Here is a 17,258-nt window from a genome sequence, read left to right on the forward strand (position 1 = left end):
GTTGTAGGTGTTTCCATAGGGTTCTCCCATGTAATTTACTTCTTCCATTGAAGATTGATCTGGATCATAAACATCTCCATCATAGGAGGTGTCTTAAGTGCTGCTAGTTGCAGCTTGCACTCCAGTCCGTGCTGAGAGATCATATTGACTTATTGAGTCAATATCTTATTCTGAGCCAATATGGCATTCAAAGTGTCAACTTCCAGGACTCCTTTCTTCTAAGCTACCCTATTGTTCACATGGTTCCTCTCAGAAGTGTACATAAATTGGTTGTTTGCAACCATTTTAATGAGTTACTGCGTCTCTTCAGGCTTTTTCTTCAAGTGGAGTGATCCACCAGTAGAATGATCCAAGAACATCTTGGATATCTTAGATAGGCCATCATAGAAGATTCCTAGGATAGACCATTCTGAGAGCATGTCAGGAGGACACCTCTTGATCAATTGCTTGTATCTTTCCCAAGCTTCATAGAGGGATTCACCTTCTTTTTGTCTGAAGGTTTGAACTTCCACCCTGAGCTTGCTCAGTTTTTGAGGTGGAAAGAACTTGGCCAAGAAAGCATTGACTAACTTTTCCAAGATTCTAGGCTTTCCTTAGGTTGAGAATTCAACCACATCCTAGCACTGCCTCTAATAGCAAAAGGGAAAAGCATAAGCCTGTAGACCTCAGGATCCACTCCATTGTTCTTAACAGTATCACAGATTTGCAAGAATTCAAATAAGAACTGATGTGGATCTTCCAGTGGAAGTCCATGGAACTTGCAATTCTGTTGCATTAGAGAGACTAACTGAGGCTTAATCTCAAAGTTATTTACTCTAATGGTAGGTATAGAGATACTTCTGCCATAAAGGTCAGAAGTTGGTGCAATGAAGTCACCAAGAACCTTCCTTGCATCTCCTCCATTGTTCTGTTCGGTTGCCATGTCTATATTCTCTGTTTCTTGTTTGAAAAGTTTTGAGAGATCTCTTCCAGAGTGTTGTCCCTTAACTTGTTGTAAACGCCTTCTTAGGGTCCTCTCAGGTTCAGGATCAGGATCAAAGAGAGGTTCTTTATCCCTGTTCCTGCTCATAAACAAGAAAAAGAAAACAAGAAAGAGGAAGAATGAGAGCTCTATGTTAAAGAATAGAGGACTCTCTGTGAGATGTGAAGAAGAAAGAAGAATGAAGATAGAGAGAAGGGAAGAAGAATTCGAATAAAAGGGGTTAGAGAATTCGAAAATTAAGAAGAGAAAAGAGAAACTAGAATTAAAATATTTTTGTTTTTCTTTTATTTGTTAATTGAAATTGAAAATAAAAGCTAATTAACTAAAAAGATTTGAAAATTGAATGATGAATTTCAAAAAAGAAGAGAGAGAAAGAGAAGAAAAGTTTTCGAAAATAAAAGAGAGAGGAATTAGTTAGGAAGTTTTGAAAAAGAAGAAAGAGAAAACAAGTAACTAATTAAGAAAGATTTGAAAATAAGATAAGATAGAACATTTGAAAAAGATTTGATTTTGAAATTTGAAATTTGAAATTTGAATTCTGAATTGGAAACAAGATAAGATAAAGATTTGAAAAAGATTTGGTTTTTGAAAAGATTTGATTTTGAAATTCAAATTTAAGATAAGATAAGATAATGATTTGAAATTTAATGAAAAATAACAAAAGATAAGATAAAGATTTGAAAAAAGTTTTGAATTTTAAATTTTAAAAGAAAGATTAGATAAGATAGAATCACAATTAAAAGAAAAGATTTTAAAAGATTTTAAAAAGATAAGATTTGAAATTTGAAATTTGAAATTAAGATAAGAGATAATCATTTTGAAATTAAAATTTGAACTTTTTTTTTGAAATTTTCGAAAATATTTTGAATAAAGATAGAAAAGATATTATTATTTTTATTTTTTGAATTAATGAAGAAAGAGAAAAACAACCAAAAGACACCAAACTTAAAAGTTTTAGATCTAAGACTCTAAATTTTCGAAAACTTAAAAAGAAAAACACCAAAAGACACCAAACTTAAAATTTTTAAGATCAAAATGAGAAAAGAAACAAGAAGAACTTGAATACCAAGAAAGAGCACTAACAAAATTTTAAAAAATTCAAAGGAAACAAAGTACACACAAGGGACACCAAACTTAAGAATTGACACTAGACTCAAACAAAAGACACTATTTTTGAAAATTTTTTGAAAAGAAAGCAAGAAAGTTCGAAACTTTTACAAGAACAAGAACAAAGACTCAAACAAAAAGATAAAGATAAAAAAGAAAAGCAAAGATTTTTGAAAAATTTTTTATTTTTTTCGAAAAAGGGAAACAAAAGACTCAAACAAAATTAAAAAGTATCTAATCTAAGCAACAAGATAATCCGGTAGTTTGTCAAATCCGAACAATCCATGGCAATAGCACCAAAAACTTGGTGTGCAAAACTGGCTCCGTAGAATTTGCATAGAGAGACCGGCAAGTATCCCGGATCATCCAAGTAATACCTCAGGTGAGTGAGAATCGATCCCACAGAGATTGTTAGTTTGAGCAAGCAGTGGATGCCCTGCAGATCTTAGTTAGGCAGATAGAAATTATAGTTTGTCACGAAAAGCATATAAAATAGATAAATAGAACGTTACTAGATAGATGATAATTCAATGGTGATAGAATGGTTGAGGCTTCGAAGATGCTTTGTCTTTCCAAATTAACTTTTCTTACTGTCTTCTTCAATAACCTTCTGATACCTTCAATGGTAGTCGTAAGTGATTAACTCATGTCCTCTCATCAAGTTAACCTCCTCTATTGCAACAATCCACTACGTTGAGATGACTCATGTCCTCTCATCAAGCCACCTCTAGGTTTCTCATTGTAGCAGAAGATAAAGCTCTAATCAATCCACTCCCCTTCACGATCCTACTCAAGGTGCCACAGATAAGGTAGATCTTCTGGATCAGAAATTACTGCTTCTATGACTCTAGCCTTAACGCCACAGAAACCTCACGCACCCATAGTCAATGGGATTATATGTCACATATTCAAAGCTGCTCAGATGCTCTATTGGAATCCATAATGCAATCTCTAGCTTTAGTTCAATGCTATCCGGGTCAGGAATCGCACGGAACCCATGTAGAACAACGGTGATTGTCACGGGTCACCCTCAATTCATAAGATGAAGAACGAGATTGCATAAGAGAATAGAATCAGACATATTAAATGAAAACAGTAATATTATTGATCCATGAAACTCAGCAGAGCTCCTAAGCTTAGGAGGTTAGTGACTCATGCTGTTCGAAAATACAATCGTAAACATGAAAGTGGGCAAGAGTTCTTTAACAATGGTGAACTCTTCTATATAGATACTAATCTGCTAACTAGGAATTACAGAAATAAGATAAACTAGTCTTGTAGTGTGAAAATTTACTTCTGGAGCCCACTTGGTGAGTGTTTGGGCTGAGCTTGAGTATTTTCCACGAGCTAGTATCCCTTAGGGGTGTTGAATGGTGGCTAGGGACTCCATCCTGGGCGTTAGACGCCCGCTACTCCCCTGTGGGCGTTGGATGCCAGGAATAGGGCTGGTGGCTGGCGTTGAACGCCAGTTTTGGGCCTTCATTTCCAAAGAAAAGTATGGACTATTATATATTTCTGGAAAGTCATAGATGTTAGCTTTCCATAGCCGTTGAGAGCATGCCATTTGGACCTTCGTAGCTCCAGAAAAGCTCCTTCGAATGCAAGGAGGTTAGATCCTGATAGCATCTGCAGTACTTTCTCTGCTTCTGAATTAGACTTTTGCTCAAGCTTCTCAATTTTAGCCAAAAAATACCTGAAACACCATAAAACACACAGAACTCAAAGTAGAATCCAAAAATGTAAATTTTTCACTAAAACCTATGAAAACATAATAAAACTTAAACAAAATATAATGAAAACTCTATGAAAATGATGTCAAAAAGCGTATAAAATATCCGTTCATCACACTCTCACTTGCTTGTACATAATTTTCAAATGCTGCCGCAAAGCGACCATCATCAAAGGCACTATCATCCATATCTACATCTTGGTTGTGTTGTGCAGATTGGTATATGCATGATCACTATTGAGAGCAATCCTATAACTGTTAAACAAGTAATTGAATACCTCCTTCACCTTACTACATAAGAAATCAGCATCCTCCTTCTCAAACAACTTTTGAAAACTCCACTCAACAAACTTAATCTTGTATCTAGGGTCAAGTACCACAGCAACAAAAAATCATGTTATTCATGTTCCTCAAGTTACCCCAATATTTTTGTAGCTATACCCTTAAGTAATATGTCATTACTATCAGCCCAAGTCTTCAAAGAATTAAGAATTGAACAAAAGTGATGAAAATATGAAGAAGAAGTCACAAATATAGAACCCGAGACTTTTTTGGTTACATCGGAAAAAATCTTCAAAAACCTCACAAAGCATCTTGCATTATCCCAATCTTCATTCTTTGGAATGCCCCCTTGCATCATTACAAACTTAGCATCCCTCTCACTTAATCTCTTGAAGGCCTTTTGGAATTTTAAAGCACTATCAAGCATTATGTAAGTACAATTCCACCTAGTGGGGACACCTAATTGCACACAAGAGCAGTCTTGGATCCTAGCCTCTTTAATACAACTTTTAAACCTATCCATACGACCAGAAGAAGCACGAACATATCTAATAGCATTCCTAATTTTACTAATTGAAGAATGCATATCCTTCAAACCATCATTCACCACCAAGTTCAAGATATGAGCACAATACCTAACATGCAAATGTTCACCTTTTAAAGGATGTGAATTCCAATCCTCCATTCTACCTTTCAAGTAACAAATGGCAACATCATTTGAACTAGCATTATCAACTTTGATGCTAAAGGCTCTACTTATTCTCCAATTTAAAAGACATTTTTCTATCTTCCTACCAATTGTTTCACCTTTATGATTCTTGATGAGACAAAAGTTAAGAATACTCTTTTGCAACTTCCAATCTTGATCAATAAAATGTGTAGTGAGGCAAAGATAGTTTAGATTTTGTACAGAAGTCCAATAATCAGTGGTCAAACACACACATTGATTTGAGTTTATAAAGACACTCTTCAACTTATATTTTTCATTCATGAACAAGTTCTAACAATCCTTAGCAACTAAAATTCTGCCCAGAATATGGAGTTTTGGCTGTAAAACACTCACAAAATAACGAAACCCCTCCCATTCGACAAATCTAAAAGGCAACTCATCTATGATTATCATTCTAGCAAGAGCTTGTCTACATAAATCAGGATCAAATGATACAACAGTCAAACAATTACCCATCCCATTTCCTTCTTCTTTGTTAAGTTGCTATATAACAAGTGTTTTTTGTGTGGGATCAAGTGAATCTTTTGGAAATTTTCTACACTGACTCAACAAGTGACTTTTAAGATTACTAGTACCATTTTTATGTGAATCGGACGCATAAGATGATCCACACCACTTATATATAACCCTAGGTTTGGGACCATTTTCATCTTTTTTAAAATGCTTCCAAGTCTAAGATCTAGGTCTAACAGGGTTTTTAGTGTTACCTGTACCATGTTCTTTAGACTGGCCAGGATTAGGTGACTCATCAGCAACATTTGCTTTGCCTCTCCTCCTCTTAGATCTAGTTCCTTCATTATTCTAATCACTGTGCGGCGGTAGTGGCGGCAATGATGGTGGCTGCGTCTGCATCTGAGTTTGTGGCTGCGACTGCGGCTGTGGAGGCAGCATTGACTCTGACTGTCCCGAAGATCTGACTGATTCAACAGTGGATTGAGTAGCACTGGTAAATCTTGGCTCGCTACTTTGAACATCCTGATATCAAAGAATAATTAATCAGTTTATGTTATTTTAATATTTTTCTCAATTAATCAACATATTGAATTGTTACCAACATACACATTACAAAATAAAAATATTACCTCAGGATATGAAGCTGACATTGTTGACCTTCAAATTGAAAGCTAAATTCAACCGAACAAATATAAAATATGCAGAAGATAAAAAAATAGAATTCAATTTCAATCAATAAGAACAAAATACTTAATTGAATACAAAGTTTAACAAATTTTAATAACAAGATCATATTGTCAAAAATGACAAGAATAACAGTACAACAAGAACAAACTACTTAATTTAATATAAAGTTTAACAAATTTTAGTGACAACAATAGATTGTTAGTTATAACAAGAATAATATTACAACATAAAATTTAACACAGTTTAACAAGTAAAAATTAAAATTAAACAAAATTTTAAAACAACAGAACATCAGAACAAAACAAAATAAACAAAAGCAAGTAAAAATATACCTTGAAGAAGAGGTGACAGTGGTGCCACCAAGGAGAGAAGGCGGCAGCGGCATCACCGAGGAGAGGAGACGGCAGCGGCGCCACTGACAAGAGGAGGCGGCGAAGGGCATCATTCAGAAGAGGAGTGGCAGATGGCGTCGTTGTGTGACAGTGAGAGTGACTAAGAGTGAGTGACGGTGAGAGTGAGTGATGGTGAGAGTGAAGAACGAAGACTAAGAGAGGGGTTTCTTTCTTTAGATTAAGGTTTGTGACTTCTGCTAATTCTTTGGGGAAGCGGTGCTAGTGCACTTCTTATTATTATTATTATTATTATTATTATTATTATTATTATTATTATTATTATTATTATTATTATTATTATTATTATTATTATTATTATTATTTGTAATATATACAGTTCGGTTCGGTTTGGTTGTGCAGAGTGAAATCGTAAACTGAACCAAACCGCAATAAAACTGATCCAAATCCAAAAAATATCTAAAATTGAGCGGTTTGTTTTGGTTTTCAGTTTGGATCGGTGCAGTTTTACGATTTTTTTGGACCGGTTTAGATCTAAACACCCATCCGGTGTTGCTAGTAAAGAAGAAGGATGGGGGTATGCGGCTGTGTGTCGATTACCGGCAATTGAACAAAGTCACCATAAAGAATAAATATCCGCTACCAAGTAAGGTTAGGTTATCATCAAATAAGGGTTAGAGATGAGGACATTTCAAAGACTGCCTTCAGAATGCGATACGACCACTACGAATACACGGTAATGTCTTTGGGTTAACCAATGCCCCGGCAGTATTTATGAACTACATGAACTGAATCTTTCTTCCATTCTTTGATAGATTCATCGTCGTCTTCATTAATGACTAATCCGTGAGCATCTTTCCTATCTTTTTCTAGTGAATTTGTATTCAATTTGTTGAGTTTAATCAAGAATTAACTATCTTTTAGCCACTATGGATACTACTTTGAGTCGTGTGCAATTCTGTTTATTTTAGGTAGTATTTGGCTGGATTTGATGAAGTTTCCGCATAAAAAGAGAAGAAGGTGACCGATACTGTGAACCCTGACCTCTCTGCATTCAAACCTGAATAACTCGAGCTACAGAAGTTTAATGGACGTGATTCTAGTGGCGTTGAAAAGCTAACTTCCAGAGCTTTCCAACAATGTATAATAGTCCATGCTTCTTCCCCCCCAAGTCAGCAAGGGTGGCACCTAACTTGAGAATTCTCAAGTTAGGCGCCAAGATAAACTATACTCCATTGACCAAGGCTGTGCGTAACTTGAGATTTCTCAAGTTAGGTGCTAGGATGAAAGAGAAGCGTCCAAGGAGTTCTGCCTAGGCTGCGCCTAACTTGAGATTGTTAGGCACAATGCATAACAACAACACGCAACAATTGTCTTAACTCCTCAAGTAAGGCGCAACAAATCTCCAAGTAAGGCGCAACTCACTCTCAAGTTGGGCGTGGGTTATTTAGGATTCAAGTGGTCCCAAGCTCTCCTCAAAACCAGCAGGCAATCTCCTATTTATTTTGATTAAGCTTCAATTTTATTTTAAAAATAGGAAAAGATATTATTTAGTTTTAGAAATTATAATTTACATTAATTAGGATTAGTTATAAAAAGAAAAAAATAATCAGCCCTTTGGGCTCTTCTCTTCTCTCCTACCTCATTTCGCAATTTACAGTTTTTGAGAATCCTAGTTTTCTCTCTGAACCATGAGCAACTAAACCTCCACTGTTAAGGTTAGGAGCTCTGTCTATTGTATGAATTGATAATATTACTTTTCTAATTTAATTCATGTACTGATTTATAATTCAAGAATTGTTTTCGTTCTTTATTTTATGAATCTGGGTCGAACAGAATTATGACCCTTGTTCTAATTGAGTTCTTGTATAACTTGGAAAAGCTCTTTACTTGAACAACAGCTTGAAAACATATTCTCCTAAATTTCTAATTATCTGGACTTAACGGGATACGTGACATATAATCCTCTTATATTTGGGTAATTAGGATTTTTTTGGCATATAAACTAGAATTGAACTTCACCCTCTAATTGGAGTTAAGTGACCAAAGAATTGGCGGTTGATGAATTTTAGAGGAGACTAAAAAGGTCTAACGAATTAGGGTTTAGTCACATATAGTTTGTCATGAATTGAATCTTGCATGATTAAAATAGTTAGTAAGGAAAGTCAATCCGGAAAATATATAACTCTGAAGCCTTAACTGTTTCTCCCATATTATTTACACCAATTTACTGCTTGCTTTCTGATATTCTAAATTTACTGTTAATGCTTTTGAACCTTCAAACACCATTTTCTATTTGCCTAACTAAGTAAATCACTTAACCATTGTTGCTAAGTCCATCAATCCTCGTGGGATCGACCCTCACTCACCTGAGGTATTACTTGGTATGACCCGGTGCACTTGCTGGTTAGTTTGGGGTTATAAATTCCACACCAATGACATCCTTATTTACTCCAAAACTAAAGAAGAACATGCAGACCACTTTCGGACTGTGTTACAAATCTTGAAGGAGAGAAAATTGTACGCCAATTTATCTAAATGCGAGTTTTGGAAGAGTGATGTGAAGTTTTTTGGCCATGTAGTAAGTAAACAGGGGATAGTAGTGGATCCTTTTATGGTGGAAGCAGTAATGGAGTTGGGGTGACCGACCTTAGTAACTAAGATAAGGAGTTTTTTAGGTTTAACTGGATATTATTGGAGATTCATCAAAGGCTTTTCTCAAATAGCTTTGCCATTGACAAAGTTAACCCGTAAAGATGCGCCATTTGTCTGGACTTCTGAGTGCGAGGAGAGTTTTCAAGCACTGAAGTAAAAGTTGACCACTGCACCTATATTGGTATTGCCTGAGCCAAATGAACCATTTGAGGTATACTGTGATGCCTCACTAAAAGGGTCTGGGGTGCATGCTGATACAGCACCGAAATGTGGTGGCGTATGCCTCACGACAGTTGAGACCTCATGAAGTTAATTACCCGACGCACGACCTGAAACTTGCTGTGGTTGTCTTTGCACTGAAGGTGTGAAGGAATTACCTCTATGGGGTTAAGTTCCAAGTTTACTCTGATCATAAGAGTTTGAAATATCTCTTTGATCAGAAAGTGCTTAATATGCGGCAGAGGAGGTAGACGGAGTTACTAAAGGACTATGACTTTGAACTAAATTACCATCCAAGAAAAGCAAATGTTGTGACAGATGCCTTAAGTAAAAAATCTTTGTGTGCCCCTTGGATGATTCTCCTAGAAGAGGAGTTACTTAAAGCATTCGAGAGCCTGAAGTTAGGTGTTCAAGAAGTGTCCAGAACTTTGTGCTTAAGTCAATTACAAATTTTGAGTGACTTTAAGTCCAGGATTGAAGAAGCTCAACAAGACGAGAAGGAATTGCAGAAGGTGTGACTGGCAATTGAGCAAGGCAAGTGATGGAGAGTATCATAGGACGATGATAGAATATGGAAGTTCAAGGGTAGGATCTGTACGCCGGATGTTGGAACCTTATGGCAAGATATCTTAAGGGAGGCACATAAAAGTGAATTTTCTATTCATTCGGGAAGCACTAAGATGTACAACGATCTAAAAGCTTTGTTCTGGTGGCCTGGTATGAAAAATGATATGGCGGCACATGTTTCAAAGTGCTTACCTTGTCAAAAAGTAAATATTAAACACCAAAGATCGTTTGAGACTTTACAATCTTTAGAAATTCTGCGATGAAAATGGGAGAGGATCACAATGGATTTTTTGTCAAGGTTGCCAAGGACTAGAGGCAATTTTGATGTTGTCTGGGTGATTGTGGACCGACTGACGAAGTCGGATCACTTTTTACCCTTGAGGAGCTAGCATGTTTATACATAAAGAAGATTGTGAGACTTCACAGTGTGCCTACCACTATAATTTCAGACAGAGATTCCCATTTCAATTCAAGATTCTGGGGGGCATTTTAGAGAGCTTTTGGGACTCAATTAAGCTTAAGTACAACTTACCACCCTCAAACCGATGGTCAACCAGAGAAGACAATCCAAACCCTAGAAGATATGTTGAGGGCTTACTTTTTGGACCAGATGGCGAGTTGGGATCGGTATATGCCGGTAGTGGAGTTTGCATATAATAACAGCTACCATGCGAGTATTAGAATGGCTCCATATGAGGCTCTGTATGGGAGTGATAAACCCATATTTTATGATATATTTTGTGCCTAATTTAAATGATTTATTCAATCCTTCACCCACTTATTCATATTAATTGCATGGTTTTACTTTTCCTTCCTTATTATGTGATGTATGTGAAAAACATGTTTCCTATGCTTTAAAAATAACTATTTTAATTACCCTTTATTTTCATTCGATGCCGTAATTCGTGTGTTGAGTAATTTCAGATCTTCTAAGGCAGGAATGACTTAAAGGATGGAAAGGAAACATACAAAATTGGAAGGAAAGCATAAAACGGAGTTTTTGAAGAAACTGGAAGTGACGCGATCGCATGGACGACGCGACCGCGTGCCAGCGCAAAATGGTAGTGACGGGACCGCGTGGATGACGCGATCGCGCGCCTTGAGCGAAACGTAGATGATGCGGATGCATGACAGAAACGACCACGTGACAAGGAAAACTCCAATTGACACGACCGCGTGACCCACGCGGACGCGTGACAGAGGCCACGCACCAGAAATTGTAGAAAATGCTCCCAGCGATTTCTGAAGCCCTTTTTGGCCCAAATCCAAGTCCAGAAGGCACAGATCAGAGGTTATAAAGTGGGGGAATGCTTCCATTCAGAGGAGAGTCTCCAATTAGTTAGTTTTCATGATTTAGATTTAGGTTTGAGAGGGAGATTGTCTCCTCTCTCTCTAGGATTAGGATTTAGATTTAGGATTTTATTCGCTTTCAGGATTATCTCTTTTTACCAGGTTCAATATTCCTTTTATTATTTTCTCAATTTTATTTATGAATTCTTCTATGTTACAGATTACTCTTTTGAATTAATGTTATTTGAGGTATTTCAGTTTACAATTGCTCTCTTTTATTTATGTTATTGTTATCCCCAATCTGAAGACATTTTTATTCCAGTAGATTTATTTTTCCCCTTTTGGTCTTGGTTAAGAAATCAGTAACTCAGGAGTTATCAAACTCAACATGATTGATAATCGTTATCTTTGCTAATTGAATTGAACTTCAATAGTCCCAATCTTTCCTTAGGGATTAACTAGGATTTGAGGATCTAACTAATTAGTCACTTGACCTTCCCTTGCTCTAGCAAAGGTTAACTAAGTGGAATTAAGATTCAATTTTCATCATCATTGATAAGGATAACTAGGATAGGACTTCCAATTTCTCATACCTTGCCAAAAGTGTGTTTTACAGTCATTTATTTATTTTACAGTCTTTTACTTATTTTAATTGCAATTTAAATTACTTGCTCCCTACCTTCAAAACCCCAATTTACAATCTTCATAACCAATAATAAGAACATACTTCCCTGCAGTTCCTTGAGAAGATGACCCGAAGTTTAAATACTTCGGTTATCAATTTATTTAGGGGTTTGTTACTTGTGACAACCAAAACATTTGTAAGAAAGGTTGATTACTTGGTTTAGCAACTATACTTGCAACGAGAGTTTACTATAACTTCTAAACCATCAATCCTCCAGTTCTTTCAAAATGGCGCCGTTGCCGGGGAACTGCAATCGTGTGCCTTATTATTGGTTATTGTAAATATTTTTCTTTTACTTGTTTATTTATCTTTATTTTTCTCTTTTTATTTCCATTAGCTACTATGAATTCTCACCCCTCTCGCTTTGAGTTTGGTTCTAATATTGTTGAAAGGAATGAAAGTTATAACAGGAACATGCATCAAGGTCAGAGCAATCAAAGATGGATGGAGCCAAGCGGATCTGATAAACCCTTTAGGCAACAACACCCTCCAAGATATCACGGACAAAGACCAATCTACAATGCATACCAAGCCAATAGACATGGTGGACAACCTTGTAGTTACCAACAAGTCCCACCCTGTGCTTATAGGCTATCCTCTCAACATAACTTCGAACCACCACACTCACAAGCTTCTTTTCACCATTCGCCACCATATAATCCTCATTTAACCCGATTCCAATCCAATTACTCCCAAACACCACCACTTTCCCATGTACCACGTCCAAATCTATCATCCCGAGAATCAGAGGTTTGCCTCAAGGAAACAGTAGATCAACTTCAAACAACCCTTTATCAACTGGAGCAAGCAATAAGTCAATTATCTTCTAGACGTTCGAACATTCAAGGACCTCCCACAACTCCGTGTGGACAATCTAATGATGAGCGTAGCATGAAGGAGATACTAGAAACTCCAGTGAACAGAACAGAGCATGACTTCGTACTGGAACAAGTAGAGAAAGCTGTCATTATACAAGAAGAAGAGTTGGTTGAAGACCTAGGAGACGCTGAGCCTCCATGGGAATCCAGAGTTGTGGAGAATTCTGTCAAGGACATTACAATTGATGCTAAGGAGGATAGTACACAACCCCCGAAGCAAGTCTTTTATGAAGAACTAGACAGAATAATCCAAGAAGCCAGTTTCCTTGATGATGATAATCTCAAGTCAAGTTCTCCCAGTAGTGAACTTGCATCAGCAAGTGAATTCTCTAAGATCGAAGACTCTTCCCCAAGTGATTACGAAGATGATGCGGAGGTAGATTTCTCTCAACCTCCCGTTTATGACTTAAGTGACGAGGAAGACATAGAAGGCTTTGATCAGGACTTGGATGCAATTGAAGAAGTCTGCAAGGAAGTGAAGAAATTCAAAGAAGAGCACAAGAGAGTAGAACTCACAGAACCACTGGAAACACCTATCCCAAGGCTATTACCACCCAATACAAGCTTCAAGTGGGTACAATCCTTAACCTTTATCTTTACTTTTCCACTTGAATATTGTTTACTTGAAACAGATGGCCAGCTTAGAGCTCTCTGCGGCTTTAAGAGTAAGAGGGAAATGGCTCGCACTCAGAACTGGTGCACAAGGTTCAATAAGGTTCCACGCTTCAACTCGAAGTGTGCGGGTTGGCATCATGTTCTATCAAATGGATCTCGGAAAATGTTTAGTTATCTTGGTGAAAATCTACTTTCTAAACCGCCCGGATGGAAAAATATGGATCAAGACGAAGGCGGATTTAAAAGCAAAGTTTGGGATCCTGGAATCTGTTCTGACATTCGTCACCCCGGGAGCCTGAGAATCTGTTTGAAGCTGCTCAGAAGCTTTACATGCCTAGTTTGGGACCCCGAAGGCTGTTGGCATTCCAAACATTGGTGGAGATTTCTGGACGAATTTAAGCGCAAGCCGCAATAACAGGAAGCTCGTCCAATGTCCAACTTAAGTACTTTAACTAAAAGTGCTAGGTGGGAGACAACCCACCATGGTATGGTCGTTTCTTTTTCAGTTTTATTTCGTGTTATTTATTTTTATTTTTATTTCCTTTTCAATTGAACCTGAATATTATTCATTCGCATTGCATACTGCATAGTTGCATACCTGCATAAAATAAATAAATAAATAAATAAATAAATAAAAAGGGTGCGTGACGCGACCGCATCACTCACGCGATCGCATCACTTGCGAAAAACACTCCCCACGCATCTGCGTCATTCATGCGGCCGCGTGATCTGGAGATCGGCGTAAATCCATAACGTCGAGAGTTAGGCTGGAATCGTGCGGCCATTGTGCGTTTCGGACAAAACGACCCACGCAGTCGCGTCTCTGACGCGATCGCGTCACTTGCACAACACCAATCCCACGCGACAGCGTGAGCGACACGATCGCGTCGCATGGATTGCACCACCACCCCAGAGGAGACAGAGAGTTGCGCTGAAACGACACTGGAATTGTGCATTTAGCACAATTTCCAGCGACGCGGTCGCGTGCCTCACGCGACCGCGTCATTCATAATTTACTCATTCCATGCGATCGCATCACTCACGCGATCGCGTGGATTCAAATTTACTAACCCCCCAGTCAAGCGAACCCTACCCATTCGTGCCCCCCAACCCCCTTTCTCCTTCCTCTCTTCTCTCCAAACCAACCATCACCCACAACTTCCAGCCACCACCACCGCCCACCACAACCCCCGACGACCACCCAGAAGCCGCCGCCACGCCACCCCCTTCCTCCTTCCCCCTCTTTCTTCTTCTTCTTTCCTCTTCTTCCCTCCACCACCACTGCCACCCCTCCGCGACCGCCAAACCCTCCGCGCCGCCGTCACCGGTGCGCCTCCAGCCGCCGCGTCCACACCCCCTTCCATTCTTCCCCTTTTCCCCTACCCCATTACCCTTCCCAACCCCCTTACCTCCGAACAGCCGCCACCGCCGTCCACCGCCGCTTCAGCAGCCACCGCCACCATCCCCCAGCCACCTCTCTGCCCCACATTCTTTCATTCGCCTTCCAGGTTCCGCTGAACGCCACCCTTCTTTCCATTCATCGTTAATTTCCTATTTTTCTATTTATGTTCATATCTAGGCTAGTTAGTTCTGCATGTTGTAGTGGATTCTAGGTTGTTAGGTAGCCTAGGATGTGGTTAGTGGATTTAGGCCTGTTTAATTACGTTGTTCATGTTTCTTGTTTTCTAATTTTCGTAATTCTGCTGTTGCTGTGATGTTAGTATTGTTCATATGCTGTAATTTCTTGTTTCATGCTGCTTTTTACACTGATTTTCCATGTTCATATTTCCTTTATGTAATTGTAGCTATATTTTAATTCATATGAGCTATTCTGATTGCTATTTATTTTTCGGGAACATCTAATTTTCACCGGGATGCTGCCCAAATTTCTGTAAATTATTTTAATTTTCATTCCTGTTTTGGTTTTGGCAAACTTGCACTTTGCTTTACTCAGCTTTTACCAAACCAATTCATGAATGACAGGGCAAGCTTTCTTATTCTTTTTAATTTCTTGGTTTATAAATTGCATCTTGGATTATTCAATTCCACTTTTTGCTATTTTCATTTGATTCATCCTTAACTTCCTTGTTTGAATTTGAGTTATCTGTTGCTTTAATTTGTGAATTCTCGTTATTTAGAAAATCCTTATCATGCCACTTACTCTAACCCACTTTTTACTAATTCACTAATTTTAACTTCCTAACCTCTTTTTCATCCCTAACCCACTTACCTTTCAAAACATCTCTTCTGGTTTTTCACTATTCTCTCTAACATTCTAACCAAGGCATGACGGACATTTTTCCTACTTAACATGAATCCTTTTACATTGTGGATTGTAAATTTTTATTCTCGGACTTTCAACTCCTATACAATCCTTAATGCACATTTACTTAACTCCTTTTCATTATTCTATTGCTCCTTTGCCATTTTATGCTTCTTTCGATTAATTGCCTACCTGCTTTCCTATTTTTATTATATCTTGGTTTTCTATTTTTTTTCAGGATGTCTGACACCCAGAAAAGGGAAAAGGAAAGGCAACAACTGGCAAACAGAAAAGAGGAGAATCCATTATGTCCATACTGGACCTCATGTATGATGACTCCTAGCGGGAGAAATACTTTACCCCGCAGGAGAAGGCTAACTAGCTACTCCCTGCTACTGATCCCATTAAGTTTGCAAACCGCTACTGCGAGCTGAAGTATCCAATGTTTGCAAACTCCAGGAACCTGTAACTGGAGAGGACTCTGAAGATCCCAGACGAACTCCAGCAATACACCTCTGATCAGATCAAACAAAGAGGCTGGTTCTTCCTGGAGAGAAACTTGACTGAGGTAAATGTATCTTGGGTAAGGGAATTCTACTGCAATTACTTCAAAATTTCCCTAGATGCAATAAACCTAAGAGGGAAGCAGATACTGGTCACTGAAGAGGCCATAGAGGATGTTCTGAAGCTTCTGCCTAAATCCGATCAGCTGGATGGTTATCAAAAAGCTGAGGAGGATATGCGCTTCATGAAGTTTGATTTGGAAGCCGTCAAGGCAAGGATAGCCCTTGACCCGACTGTTCCATGGGTCATGGGCCAGAACACCACCATGCCTAAGGAAATCAAGTGGGCATACTTGAACGATGAGGCTCGGCTCTGGCATCAGATCCTAAGCAACTTTATTATGCCGAGTACTCACGAAACGGAGCTACCTGCCGCTATGATCACCCTCCTATGGTGTGTGATGGAGGGTAAGGACCTGTACCTGCCACGCTTCATTCGGTACTATATGGCCAGGGTCCACGTCCGAGGCACTCTCCCCTTTCCTTATTTGATTACACAGCTAGGCCGTCGAGCTGACGTGCCTTGGGAGGATGCTGATGAGAAGCCACCTGCTGCAGAATGCAAGAAGATTATCCCTCACAACAGGAACTTTCTGGCTTTGGGCTACAGACCTCCATTCCTCACTCCTACCGATGAGAAGCCACACCATCTGCCGGCCCCTCTTCTTCTACAGCTACCCCTACTACCACCACTGCACCTCCACCTGCCTCAGAGCCGGTTTATCACCTAGTGCACCGCCTATTTCGACAGCTAGACCAGATGGAGTGCTGCAACCGGTGCCGATATGAGAGAGTTGAGCTTCGCAGCAAGCGACGCTATGAGCACCTGAAGCTGATGATCCGTTCTGGCAGCGATATCACCTCCGAGCCTGACACACCATCAGAGCCATATGAAGAGGAGGCGGATGATCACGAGGCAGAGACCCATCCCCAGAGAAAGGCTGCGCAGGCAGGCACAGAGCAGGCTGCATCACAGTAGGAGGCCCCGCATCAGATTCAGGTTTCCGACCCTGAGATCCCTATTCAGTCAGCACCTCCTCTGCAGTAGGAAGATCCTCAGACCACCACCACAGAGACTCCAGCTACCCATCCTTCTAGTGATGACACCCCTTCACACCCTGCTTGAGTGAGCATCAGGGACGATGCTTCATTTTAAGTGTGGGGAGGTCGCCATCTCTGGCCTTTTTTTTTGGTGAACCACTA

At 39.0% G+C, this 17,258-nt stretch overlaps 1 non-coding gene across 1 annotated transcript; it reads left to right on the top strand.

Annotated features, from left to right (window-relative positions):
- Window positions 1-417: 417 nt before the first annotated feature.
- Window positions 418-521, top strand: LOC148548381 (small nucleolar RNA R71). The gene has a single exon (XR_015897079.1). It is a non-coding gene; the product is annotated as a small nucleolar RNA R71 (small nucleolar RNA).
- Window positions 522-17,258: the final 16,737 nt, after the last annotated feature.

This window comes from Arachis ipaensis, chromosome B8 (assembly GCF_059453495.1).
Source record: "Arachis ipaensis isolate K30076 ecotype BB chromosome B8, ASM5945349v1, whole genome shotgun sequence".
NCBI classification, from domain to species: Eukaryota; Viridiplantae; Streptophyta; class Magnoliopsida; order Fabales; family Fabaceae; genus Arachis; species Arachis ipaensis.